The following is a 14,273-nucleotide window of genomic DNA, read 5'->3' on the forward strand; positions in this document are numbered from 1 at the left end:
ACGTAAATTACAGTGGCTGATGTGGCTTCTCAATAATTAATAACAGAAAAATCATCGCGTTTCAGTTTCAACTTCAAGTAGCAAATGTGAATACCACGAAGTTTAATTGACGATCGACACTAGTATTACGTAAAAAGGGGATGCAACAATTGAGACTTTTGCAGTTCTGAGTGAAGCCTTATGCGATCTTATGTGGCATCGTGTGCGTTCATTACCTTGTCGGTGGTTAGGCAGCATCAGGGGCGGCTGGCGGCGCAGCTCCACACACCTCTCTGTCTCGGTAGCAACTCTCTCGAACTTATCCTTACTGTTGTTTACCGAATTTGGTTTAAGAAAAAGGTATCTGGCTGTGTTTTCATCTGACCAATAAGGGTCTCAATGTTAACTTTAAGCTCCGCCTACAAAAATTCTGTCTATCCAATGAGAAACGTTATACTTTTCGTGTTGCGGCAATGTTTTTAATGTTTTCTACGTAACAAAGACGCGTATAGTCTCGCGCTAAAACTTGCAGCTGATGTGGCCCTTTTAGTGTTATCGTAAGATGTATACTGTTCTTCTGGAGGACTCTATCCTTTAACGTGGGCTTGGGGATGGACCTCTTGGCGGTCGGCTGGCGATACGGGTGTCCCATTGTCCTGCTCTTATCGTAGGGCCTTCCAGCCTACACGGCTCTGCTCTCGGCTTCTGTTCTCGTTTCTCCCCTCGGAACTGCGTCTGTTTCACAGTGGGAAGGTATGACACGAATTTAGGTGTTCTTGTGTTAGTCTGTGGTATTCCATTTGCTCACTCGTTGATCTGATTACTGTGGTTACTTTAATGTCATGATTTATTCGAAGCTATGTGACATATTGCCGGATTTGCTATCATGTCAGGGGTTTTATGGAAAGTGTTGGATTTGCCTGACACCTTACATGATATTAGATTTAATTTCTTCACAATGAATGTGGTCTTTTTTTTAGTTGTATCGTGTGTCGCGGTCTACACTACGGCAGTATTCCTTTTTTTATGATACTTGCTTAATTTTCCTTCTGATAAAACAGTTGAAGTTCCTCTTCTGATGACAGTTACATTTTATTTCTGAGGAACACATGTATTTGTAACAGCGTGTACAGTATTGGCTTCAGCTGTACGGTATAGGCCACCTATATTTTTTGTGATACTGCTCTCGATTCCTTCGCAATAAAGCTGTCTATTAGTTTCTAAACAGTTTCCCAGATCCCTTTATGTGGATTCGGACTGGTACCCACATAACGTCTCAGTTACACGACTCGCACACATTTAGAAAACCTTCGTTCATCTCCACGTAAATAACGCAGATAGTTTGGGCACGCGTATTCTAACCTGGGGTGGGGGATGGGGGAAGCGAGACAGTAAGGGCGTCCGGCATCCGCCCACCACTTAAGCTAATCACATCAATTTCATAAATACCGTGGCGATCCTGCACTCACGCGGCTCAAAGAAATCTGTTTTATTTATTAGTTAGTGCTGTGTATACCGATGTCTAGATTACAGCTGGAGAACTACGTATACGGTATTCGATTCGCTTTGTTTCTGATAAATCGCTAAAGTACTAGTGATAGACTTTTCATTTCAGCCTCGTACAAGAAGAATTCATAAGCGCGTATCGTAATCTCCAGTTGAGGAATATAGCTAAACTGTGTTTTTCAATACTAGATTCGATGCCTTAACGATAAATACTTCATCATAATACTAATAAAAACAGTCTTGATCACGATTTATTTCACAAGGTGACCGGTTTCGATCACTACTGTGGTCATCTTCAGACCTATAAGTTGTATACAAAGCTCTAATTAGAGGGCTACATACAGTAAACAAAATACATAAAGTTATAAAGCTATAAAACGTTGAATTACCATTGAGTAGGAACCTCTTTCTGTTGGAGAATCACTACTGGAGAAACCAGTGCACGTCTTACTATATATAATGGAGGCTCCACCCACTTCTGACTGCATGATGTCATTATTAACCAATGAGTAATAAGTCGAATTACATTTTAAAATTTCTTAGTTAAAAGAACATTGTCAAGAATTAGAAATAAATACACGCTAAACTTTGCTTATTAAACAGCTATTGTCAATTAAGAAGCATTAAAATATTTAAATATGTAGGAAAATGGACTTCGGTTTGGCAGTACATGGGTTGCCCTCTCAAGGCCTATCAGCGAATCATTTGGAACCACTGGTTGCTATGGTGAAGTTAGACGCCGTTACAAAGATGAAGCAGCAGGCTTTTTTCACTGAAGTTGTTGTAAAGTCGATAGCCGAACTAGTGGTTGCCATGGTGAGGACAAACGCCAGTGCAAAGATGTGGCAGCAGGCTTCTTTCCAACGAAGTTGTTGCGAAGTAGAATGGCAAAGACTGTGGCGTCAGACGATGTATTATTGAGCAGCAACTTGTCTTTATTAAAACGAAAAGAGTAAGCTACAATAATCCGTAGCTGACATGTATACTACATGCTGCCCAAATACGATACGAAGTAGTTGTCCGTATATGTGAAATATTATCTATGAAGTTGATATGTAGATTACATGAGCCTTTTTTTTCATTTAAGGCATTGCTATTCCTCAAGTTATATGCTCAATCAAATCTTAAAATCCTTCTACGTTTATGAAGAAAATTTTAGTATTAAAAACAGTTTCGAATTAACTAAGTTAATTTATGATGTGGATATTCCAAAAAACGCAAGGTTCGCATCGTTGGACATCACAAATCTTTACACGAATATACCTATTCAAGAGACTATTTCTATCATTAATGATAACTTAACGCGTTACAAAATCATGAGCCCCAAAGAAATAGTTGAATTCATCGAACTGTTAAGAATTACTCTAGATTTTAATTATTTTTCATTTAATAATAAAATATACATACAGGAAGATGGACTTGCAATGGGGAATTCCCTGGCTAGCACTATAGCAGATATCTTAGTCAACTACGTTGAAATCCAATTTTTCAAAAATAATCCAGAAATAACAAATAAAATTATATACTACAAAAGATATGTGACGACACACTGCTATTATATAACGGCTCTAAGCAAGAAATTGATGCTTTCGCTAACAACTTAAATAATTTACATCCAAAACTTGTATTTACAGTAGAACACGAAAGTAACAATAGTATTAATTTCCTTGACCTCACACTTACAAATCAGAATGGAAAACATAATATTTCTATTTATAGAAAACCCACATCAACCGACGTAATAATAAATGCTACATCATGCCATCCATTAAGATACAAAATGGCATTTTTTAAAACTATGATACATAGGATACTGAAATTACCTCTCCAACATGATGCAATCCAAAAGGAAATTGATACATTAAAACAGATAGCAGTTGCTAACAACTATAATTCCCTTCAGGTTGATCTGTTATATCAAAAATTACAAGAAAAAAATGACGCTGTTATAAATTCTAAGAAGAGATTTACACAAATGACATACATGGGACCTATCTCAGATAAAATAAATAAACTATTTAAGAACACAAGCGTGACAATAGCATTTAAAACTAATAATCCCCTACAGATGAAACTGAAACACACAATTGGAGACTCAAATAGATACCAAAAGTCAGGCGTCTATAAAATAGTATGTAATGACTGTGAGAAACAGTATATTGGCCAAACTGGCCGTAACTTTTTAACACGTTTCAAAGAACATACTACTGGTACTGCACGTATCAAATCAATATTTTGTCAACATCTTGATGGATACAATCATTCTGAGGGTTGCATTTCTAGCAATTTGAAAATATTACATACTGTGCCAAAAGGACCACTGCTAAATACCTTAGAAGAAATTGAATTTTTTTCACTTCACAAAAGTAATCCATTATCTGTTTTAAACGAACAACTTCAGTTCAAAGACAAACATTTCTTTGAGCTTTTTGATGATCTGCTTCTGTCCTTTGTTTTAAAAGGTTAAAGAAACGAAATTATATATATATTTTTTTAATTATAAAGACTTTTAGCAAATATTTTATCTTTACATTGTAATTGTTTTTACCAAACATTATTTTATGATTGACTATCTGTTTTAGAATTTTTGCTTTTATGCTTTTAGACTGCATATTGCTATTCACATCGTTTTATTTTTGACACTGGCTCATAATTTTATAATTTTAAATTCTTTCATTTTTATTTGCTTATATGACTGGCATATAACTTGAGGAATAGCAATGCCTTAAATGAAAAAAAGGCTCATGTAATCTACATATCAACTTCATAGATAATATTTCACATATACAGAAAACTACTTCGTATCGTATTTGGGCAGCATGTAGTATACATGTCAGCTACGGATTATTGTAGCTTACTCTTTTCGTTTTAATAAAGACAAGTTGCTGCTCAATAATACATCGTCTGACGCCACAGTCTTTGCCATTCTACTTCGCAACAACTTCGTTGGAAAGAAGCCTGCTGCCACATCTTTGCACTGACGTTTGTCCTCACCATGGCAACCACTAGTTCGACTATCGACTTTAAAACAACTTCAGTGAAAAAAGCCTGCTGCTTCATCTTTGCAACGGCGTCTAACTTCACCATAGCAACCAGTGGTTCCAAATGGTTCGCTGATAGGCCTTGAGAGGGCAACCCATGTACTGCCAAACTGAAGTCCATTTTCCTACATATTTAAATATTTTAACGCTTCTTAATTGACAATAGCTGTTTAATAAGCTAAGTTTAGTGTGTATTTATTTCTAATTCTTGACAATGTTCTTTTAACTAAGAAATTTTAAATTGTAATTCGACTTATTACTCATTGGTTAATAATGACATCATGCAGTCAGAAGTGGGTGGAGCCTCCATTATATATAGTAAGACGTGCACTGGTTTCTCCAGTAGTGATTCTCCAACAGAAAGAGGTTCCTACTCAATGGTAATTCAACGTTTTATAGCTTTATAACTTTATGTATTTTGTTTACTGTATGTAGCCCTCTAATTAGAGCTTTGTATACAACTTATAGGTCTGAAGATGACCACAGTAGTGGTCGAAACCGGTCACCTTGTTAAATAAATCGTGATCAAGACTGTTTTTAATAGTAATTATTTATAAGACATTGATCACTGCTGTTCCCATAATGCATTCAAAAGTACTTCATCATAAGTTCCTCCTCCCTGTTAGGGCATTCATTATAGCTGTAGAGCTTTTTTTACGATATGCAGTTCGTTGTCGTTGTAATAAATATTTCTCATATTGATACCGATGTAATAAATTTTCGCAGTCAAAACTGGCATTTATGGAAGTTTGAAAATTTGGCGAAGCGTATGACGTTGTAGTCGTCAAGTTGGTAATGTTGTGTGACGCGTGTTCACTACGGCACTGGTTCAAGCTGTTGACTAGTATCGAAAACCTCACATCGGCCTAAACTTTATGATCATGATTGAATTAGTTTGATTTGCATTCGTAAATATTTTCTCGGTATCAAGCATTTCCGTTAACAGTCTACAGTCTACACCACACACCTGAAAAATATGTGAAAATCGAAAAAGAAACATTATAGTTTTTGAAACAAATGTGACTAAGAAATTTTGCTTTCAGAGTAAGGTTGCCTAAAGTATTAATAGTCAAGCGCAAAAAAACGCATCTATAAAAATTAATCTGATTGCGCGTAAAAACATTGTTCGATGGAATGAGGTGAAATTTTAGATTTACTACATTTTTCAACACAACGTTTCAGTGCAACGGGTAGAGGGAGAAGATATTCTAAAGCAATGGCAGCCGCAGATAGGTGGACCCAAGAACTCATGAATGTTACGCACTACGTCGGCAGAATATGACAACTTTTCACGTGCAGTCTGAATACGTTCTCTTGTAACACGCAGTTCGTGAACGAATTACATTGTATCTAATCAGGAGTGGAAAATCCTACTATCACACTTGGCTGCTATAAATATTGAACCTTGAGAAAAGGAATCTCACTTTGTTCTTGTTATCTTTCTTTATCACTAACGTAAGAACAAATATCAGTGATTGGTTATCGGCGGTGCAACGTGCTGCAACAAATAAACAACGCCAATGATCCTTTGTCTACACGACATACATAACCCGCCATTAAAATTACAGTGGCACGAGGGTAGCGTGCAAGAAGCGACGAGATAGTATGGCACGTACTACATGCATGGATATCGAAATATAGACTGCAACAGCACAAAGCAGGTAGGAGTAAGGCCATCAAAGTTGCACGTAGAAGAAAAGATTTCACGGCGGATTCATCGTTCAGAAATTACGTATGAATGTTGGTCGTTTCGAGAAGATCATGTTACACGTGCTACAAGAAAGCGAAATGTCTAAGGGCAAGCACCGTAATTTTAAGCGACAGGGCCGCGGGCCGTGGAGACAATGGCCTATCGCTACGCGGTATCGCTGCTTGCGTTGCTCAGAAAGCCGTGACTTCCATGCGAATATGGGATTGATGGGTTCAGGAGGGCCATACTATACGTCATGAGGCAATGCGGCATCTGAAAGGTACCACACATGCGGCACACAAGCGGGTTACCACATGGGGGTGTGGAGCGAGAATCGGTTGTACAATGTGCAGAACGACAATTTGATACATTTATTAATAGCAACAAATACACTAAAAGAAGAAATAATTCTTTTTAAGCGAAGAGCATATGCTCACATTGCAAGTCAAGCTTCACCAATAAACTGTACAACTCGTTAAGATATTATGTTAAGCAACTAAAACCGTGGTAAAGATTTACTACGTTAAGAGATAAGTTTAGGAAAACTTAGACGTGTTAAAAGATTTGTTTCAACGGGCACTAGTTTAGACCAGCTTAATGCTTTACTGCGACCCACATGCATAGGTAGTTAAAACTGAAGTGCAATATGAAGTAGTAGTTTGAATTTAAACTGAAGGAAATTCCAACTCATCGATTTCTATTTAACCCTTTCGTGGGCCGTGGGAAACATGCTTCCCACTACAATGAACTCGCTCCTAGTCCCGTGGGAATCACAGTTCCCACCTCTGTACGGTGTTACCACCTAGTGAACAGTATAGGGTACTACTTCCAATCGGAAGTTCCCGCCGTTTTTGCTGTACTTTCGCGCAGAGGAATTGTATAGCTGAGTGTTGCTCTGTAGAGGAGCCTTTCAGTGCTGTTTGCTTGTGATTTTTTCCTCAAAGCTATAGTATAAGGTAAATTTACCCAAATTTATGAAGGAGCACGTAAAATTGAAACGAGGAGAAATCCAGTTCGAAACAAAACGAGCCATTTATGCAGTAAAATGGATGGATAACCATCCAGTTACTTTCCTGTCCTCAATTCATGACCCATGAGAAACAGCCACTGTGATAAGGAAAAACAAGTACAGAGATTTCTTGTCCTGAAGTTGTGGCAGAATACCACAGAATAATGGGTGTTGTCGATAAGTTTGATCAATTACGAGAACGGTATGCTATTGGCAGACATTCTGTAAAATGGTGGCACAGAATATTTTATTTACTGGTGGATGTTGCTGCAGTGAACAGTTTTATCCTGTCGAAAATTAGTAAAAGAGAAAGTGGACAGCTCACATTCAGGATCCATCAAGCCAGACAATTGATCGCTGGCTTCTCATCCCAAAAAAGCCGTGGACAAAAACATGTCTTTCTGGCAAAAAGGGGTAAAGTAACTGAAGATTTTCGTCATGTGGCTGTAGGGGAGCATAACCCATTTTAGAAGAAACGTACTGGACTTGCCGTCACTGTAGTACCAAAGCTGCGGAAAAGGTCACTCGCTGTGGTCGTACATATTGTCAAATACCACTCTGCATAGACCCATGTTTCAGAAAATTTCATGGCAAGTAATTGTGAACGATCATTGTAACAAGAGAAGCAAATTTATCAAATAAATATGGCATATATTGAAAAAGTTGTTTTTGTCATTTAACTCCAAGGAAGGGCAGTGGGAAGAATACTTCCCACCTTGTTGTGTGACCTCACTTTCACAGCTGGAGCAAATTTGATATTCTGTATGATAAATATACCTATCTGTTAACTACTATCTGATCTCCATTCATTAAAGAAAACTGCTCAATAATTTTGCCCACGAAAGATTTAAGGCAAACACAGTATACCACTATTTAATAAACGACTTTAAGTTCAATTAATAGTCGACATAACGGTGCTTAAATACCTAGATGCACCAATTAAATTTGACAGCTACGATATACAGTTGTCTCAGAAATAAATTCCGGCAACTAGTTCGTTTATTCCTCGGTGGAGCGTACATCTGGTCAACCGTTACAGTGGCACGTAATGTACCAACTGGAATAAATCGTAAGCCACACGCTTCACTGTGGACCTGGGAAGGCTACATAACGGTGCACACAGTACAAGACCTCAGGTAATCTGAAAAGAAATCTGAGTTAGTGCTCACCAATAACGTTATAAATCTGCAATACAAGTCTGGGCTGGGTTTATTATGTTTACCTGAAAGGGTCACAAAGCTTAGCCGTAACCAACAAAAGGAGACAGCCGTTCTTAGATTAAAAACCGCTAAGTTCCTATACCTTCTCGTGTATTACCGTAACCTGCTATACCTATAACTCAACTCACACTGGGCAGTTATGTTTTGAAAATTCGCAAGACCGTCAGCCAACCGTTTTACACAATCCCTTCAATAGTATTTGCCCGTAAACACACTGAGCCTAAGACACTTTCGTAAATAACTTATACATGGTGAGTCACCTAACATTAATATTTCGTAAACCACATCAAATACTGGAGAATCGATTCCACAGACCGAACGTGAGGAGAGGGGCTAGTGTAATTGGTTAATACAAACCATAAAAAAATGCACGGAAGTATGTATTTAACACAAACCTACGATTTTTGAAATGGAACCCCGTTAGTTTTGTTAGCACATCTGAACATATAAACAAATACGTAATCAGTGCCGTTTGTTGCATTGTAAAATGTTAATTACGTCCGGAGATATTGTAACCTAAAGTTGACGCTTGAGTACCACTCCTCCGCTGTTCGATCGTGTGTATCGGAGAGCACCGAATTACGTAGGGATCCAAAGGGAACGGTGGTGGACCTTAGGTGCAGAAGAGACTGGAACAGCACATTACGTCCACATGCTAACACATTTTTATTGGTCTTTTTCACTGACGCACATGTACATTACCATGAGGGGTGAGGTACACGTACACACGTGGTTTCCGTTTTCAATTACGGAGTGGAAAAGAGTATGTCCCGACATGTCAGGCCAATGCATGTTCAATGTGGTGGCCATCATTTGCTGCATACAATTGCAATCTCCGGCGTAATGAAAGTCGTACACACCGCAGTACATCTGGTGTAATGTCGCTGCAGGCTGCCACAATACGTTGATTCATATCCTCTGGGGTTGTAGGAACATCACGGTGCACATTCTCCTTTAACGTACCCCACAGAAAGAAGTCCAGAGGTGTAAGATCAGGAGAACGGGTGGACCAATTTATGCCCGTGTTTGTTACAACACGCAACTGAACGTCGGAGGTTTCAAGCGTCAACTTTAGGTTGCAATATCTCCGGATGTAATTAACATTTTACAATGCAACAAACGGCACTGATTACGTATTTATTTATATGTTCTGATGTGCTAACAAAACTAACGGGGTTCCGTTTTAAGAAACGTAGGTTTGTGTTAAAAACCATACTTCCGTGCATTTTTTTGTGGTTTGTATTAAACAGTTACACTAGCCCCTCTCCTCACGATCGGTCTGTGGAATCGGTTCGTCAGTATTTGATGTGGTTTACGAAGTATATCCAGCGGTAACGTTAGGTGACTCACCCTGTATACAAGTCTTGGCTACTTGCACGTAGTTTCAGTTGCACTTAACAACAACGTATTTAAAATGCACGCGCCAACGACTGCTAGTTACACAGACTGCACCAGGAGTAAACGGAGGGACCGGCTGCGAACACAGCATCGGGATCGTTTAAATGTAACGGTTGCATTCGCCGCACATTTGAAACGCAGTTAGCACGGTTACCAAGCCGGCAGACAGCACTGACGTATAACGTAGCCTGGTCAACACTTTAAACTTAGAAGGAACGAACAATTAATTTCACCGTTCCTGGTACTGGTGTAGGCTGTATACGAATGACACTCGCCTCCATGAAGTTTAGCAGTGACTGAACCCACTGCGATCTGGTGGACGTTCGCACAACCGCCAATAGCAACGACGAACGCCGGTCGGCCTCAGTGAGTGTTGAGCGACCACCAGCCTCCGGCAGTGGAGCGAAGCGTCCGCCCGGAGTCGCGTGTGCACACAGTTGTTAACTACTTTGTCGCCGCTAGTTCAGAGTCCGTCACAACCGACACGACAGGGTACACTCATACAGACAAACTGCTTCAAAGATCAGGTGTCCAGCCCATCACGCACGGCCGCGAGCTTTTCATGTTGAAACGTCCTATACGTGACGACGTTGAGATTCATCCACGGGACATAATCGGTTCAAACTTTCTATTGCGTGTAGAGTCCTCTATATTAAATTAGTCAGTGGCGAATTGTACAACAGAATCGTGCGCGCAGATGCGAACAGCCATAAGTTCAAACATTCCGATGCCCATATTGGGGCACTCTCTAACTCAACGTTCGAAGTACCACTGGATGTCGTCATTGCGGCTTTCCAACTTTATGGGAAAACGGTGAGTCACGTGGCCGACAAATGGACCTCCTTCTACCCAGTCCTCAATGGAGCACTGTAACAACGCTGTACTATTGTACAAATAAGTAATATTTTCCTTCTGATTTTTCGATAAACTTGTGTAATTAATGTTCTGCTTTCATTTCTTTTTTGTTTCATGCCATTGTGTTAAGAAAACTGTAAACAAGTTTCAATGTGAATGTTAATGTTTATGTCAATTGTCAAGCAATATTGTAATAGAATTGAAATGTAACAAATCTTGAGACTGTTGTAAGATGTTTAAAATTGTAACTGTGCCTCAAGACCATACGTAGGCAATGTGTTAGGATATGTAGAATGCAAAACCTCGGGTGAATACCCTGTCTGTAAGGGAGCGGTAGAAGGTGGATGGCAGGCGAGCGCGGGAAAATGCACGCGGGCGCGGCACGGCATAACGGGCTCAGGAGTAGTAGTTGGAGTTTGGCACTGGTTTGAGCAACACCTTTTGGAGCGAGGAGGCTCTCCTGGAAGACGTAGCTTCACTGAGCCTCTGGTATGCCTTTCCAACGCCCACACAGCATGGCAAAAATCCATAGGCACTAAATGGAAAAGTATTGCGAAGCAAAGAAGAATTAAAGTGCCGATACGTCAAGAGCCATAGCTGTGGTTGTATGTGTGCTCTGTGCCTCGCCATCTCGCCGCTCGCCAACCGCCGCATCGATACAAGCAGGTTGAAACTTTTAGTACTGTATTCGTATGGACCATAGAGTTAACTGTTCAATAATAACCTAAATTTTACCACAACTTTCCCATCATTTAATTATCCACACAATTAACCTAGACAGGGTCCTTTCCAAATGTTGTGCAATCCGAGTGTCCCGAAATCAAAAATTAAATTTTATGTTAATAATAATTACTTGCAAACCTAGCTATGTTAGAATGGTGTTTAAGGAAATGTTTCGTTAATGAAACAGTAAATGAATAACGAAAGTCTAACGAAGTTGAAAGATAAGTTTAATATTGGTATAGTAATGAAGTTTAATTATTTCGAGACAGGTGTAAAGGTATTTAAATGAGCAGTAATTAAGATAAAAAGACTAGTAACATATACTGGAAATCTTGAACGCATAATAAATTCAGTAATCAATTTTTTTAATACAGTGATCATAACAGTTTCAGGGTCCCCCCACCCCACCCTTTTTTTTTATTCATTTGAATTCTGAAATGTTCTAAATTGGTTTGACCAGCAAAAGTTAAAGTCAATGTAAAAGTCAAAATTTATCAGTGTTTTATCTGTATCAAAATTGACATTTTATGATTGGCTCGAAAGTGCTATTTCTAGGGTAACCTATGCCCGATTTTAATCAGATTAATAGACAGTATAAAGTTTTGTAGTATACATTATAAAGCGGTGTTACGTATTCATGGTTTTTCCATATCAGTACAGAACGTAAAACTATCAGTTCAATAGATTTTCTGGTTCTAAAATTCTACTATATTATGCAGTGTTACTACTTGTTGTTTTGCATGAATATACACCAACTTGTACAGGGAAGAAACTCAGTTAATACCTAATTAGGCTGGCGACCGTATTATTATTAAATTGGTAGCATCTTCAGTGTTGCTTTTGGTCCATCCTGAAGTGTAAATGCATTTCGGGCTTACTTGAGGGATCATTGTTATTACAGAGTGGGTGTAAGTCTGACTTGCCACCATTCAGGTACACGCGGTCGATATCTACACAAAAATCCTTTCTCATAAGGTGAACCCCGCTCAATTACCATAGCACAGGCTTTAACGAGCATTTTGTGCCCCACGCGCACGTTACAGCACGACAGACTGAAACTGAGTTGACGAAACATGTGCCGTTGCACTCCATCATCGGCGGCTGTAGGGTGGTTGTTACGTGCGACGGAGAGCCACGTACAGGGTGGCAATTATTGAACTATATGAAAAAAAACGTAAATCAGTTACAAACCATGGCGTGCACACACTTTATTCGACATGTAAATGTCACTACAGGTGATTTAGGTTATGACATATTCGATATGCCTGCCATCATGATGTGGCAGAGGCGAACTGCGAAATTATGCATGACCCGCTGAAGTGTCGGAACACGATGTTGTTGATGACCTCCTGAATGGCTGTTTATGTTTTGGGGTTATTGCTGTACACCTTGTCTTTAATAGAGCCCCACAAAAAGGACGCACGTGTGTTCAGATTCGGATAAGATGGCGGCCAATCGACGCCGATGCGAGTGGCCTCTAGGTACCCCAGAGCCAGAATGCGGCCCCCAAAGTGCTCCTGCAGGACATTAAACACTCTCCTCCTCCGATGAGGTCGAGCTCCGTCTTCCATGAAGCACATCTTGTCGAAATCAGGATCACTATGGATAATGGGGATGAAATCATCTTTTAAAACCTTCACGTACCGTTCGGTAGCCACCGTGCCATCAAGGAATATCGCACCGATTATTCCGTGACTGGACATCGCACACCACACAGTTCAGTTGAGGGTGAAGAGACTTCTCGATAGCGAAATGCGGATTCTCAGTACCCCATATGTACAAATTTTACCTACTGATGAACCCATCCAAATGAAAGTTGGCTTCGTCGCTAAACCAAACCATAACATGTGCATATTAATTCCATCATGCTCTGCGCCCAACCGTGCAGTTTTAGCGTCCTAACGCAAAAATCGTTCAGAAGTGATAACGATTTCATATCATATGTTTCAATAACTGTCACCTTGTGGTTATGGCCGAGAACAACACCTCAGGTCGGCATGTCTGCATCGGCGACGTGCTCAAATCGCCACAGGTAAAACTGTTAATCTTCCTACGATCACGCCGCTCCGCCTTAATTACGCAGAGGCTGCCACACTCGTCACACAGACGCTCCCGATATAACAAACGTCGTTGAGTCGGAAGTACAGTGCCCATTCACTACCACGGCATCGCCTTGAGAAGACACTCAAACAACCAACAGCTGACGTTGCAGGAGAATACAGATGGCTAGATGGACATAAGCGAACGGGTGATGCCGAGTGCAGCCTTCCTCGCCGACAACAGAGCAGTCGAAGAGATCCACCCCAGTTCGGATACCGAAACACACGTCTGCAAACAGCACCCCTTTTGAAGACACAAGAAACGGCGGTGTGATCCGTCAGACGACTGCATACTGCGAACGAGCGAAAGGGATTGTGGTCAGTCTGACGTTAGTGACGGCGATCTAAGGTCGCAGAATCACTACACCCTGTAGACCGCATTGGCGACGGCTTCAGTCCGTGCGACCCTTCTGTAAAGCAAAGATCGCATGGAGATAACCGCCGCAGATTACCAGCTTGAAGCGATGGCGGAATCTGCTCCAAGAGCCGCAGCTAAGATATCCCATCAACAACCGACGGTACCACATGGTGACTGGGCGGGTCGCTGTGAACACCACGCGACGGATTTCACCCCATCAGTGTTGATCTCTTGACACTGTCGTTACCGTGACAAGACACCCTGGCGTAAAGCGTCAACGGGTGCCATAAACAGCCTTCAAACGTACCGTGCTGCGACTCGACTGTTAACATCAACACTATTTTTATATTGAGTCATAAGTCTTTTCACTGGTTTGTAGCGGCCCGCCACGAATT

Source organism: Schistocerca serialis, chromosome 7 (assembly GCF_023864345.2).
Source record: "Schistocerca serialis cubense isolate TAMUIC-IGC-003099 chromosome 7, iqSchSeri2.2, whole genome shotgun sequence".
NCBI classification, from domain to species: Eukaryota; Metazoa; Arthropoda; class Insecta; order Orthoptera; family Acrididae; genus Schistocerca; species Schistocerca serialis.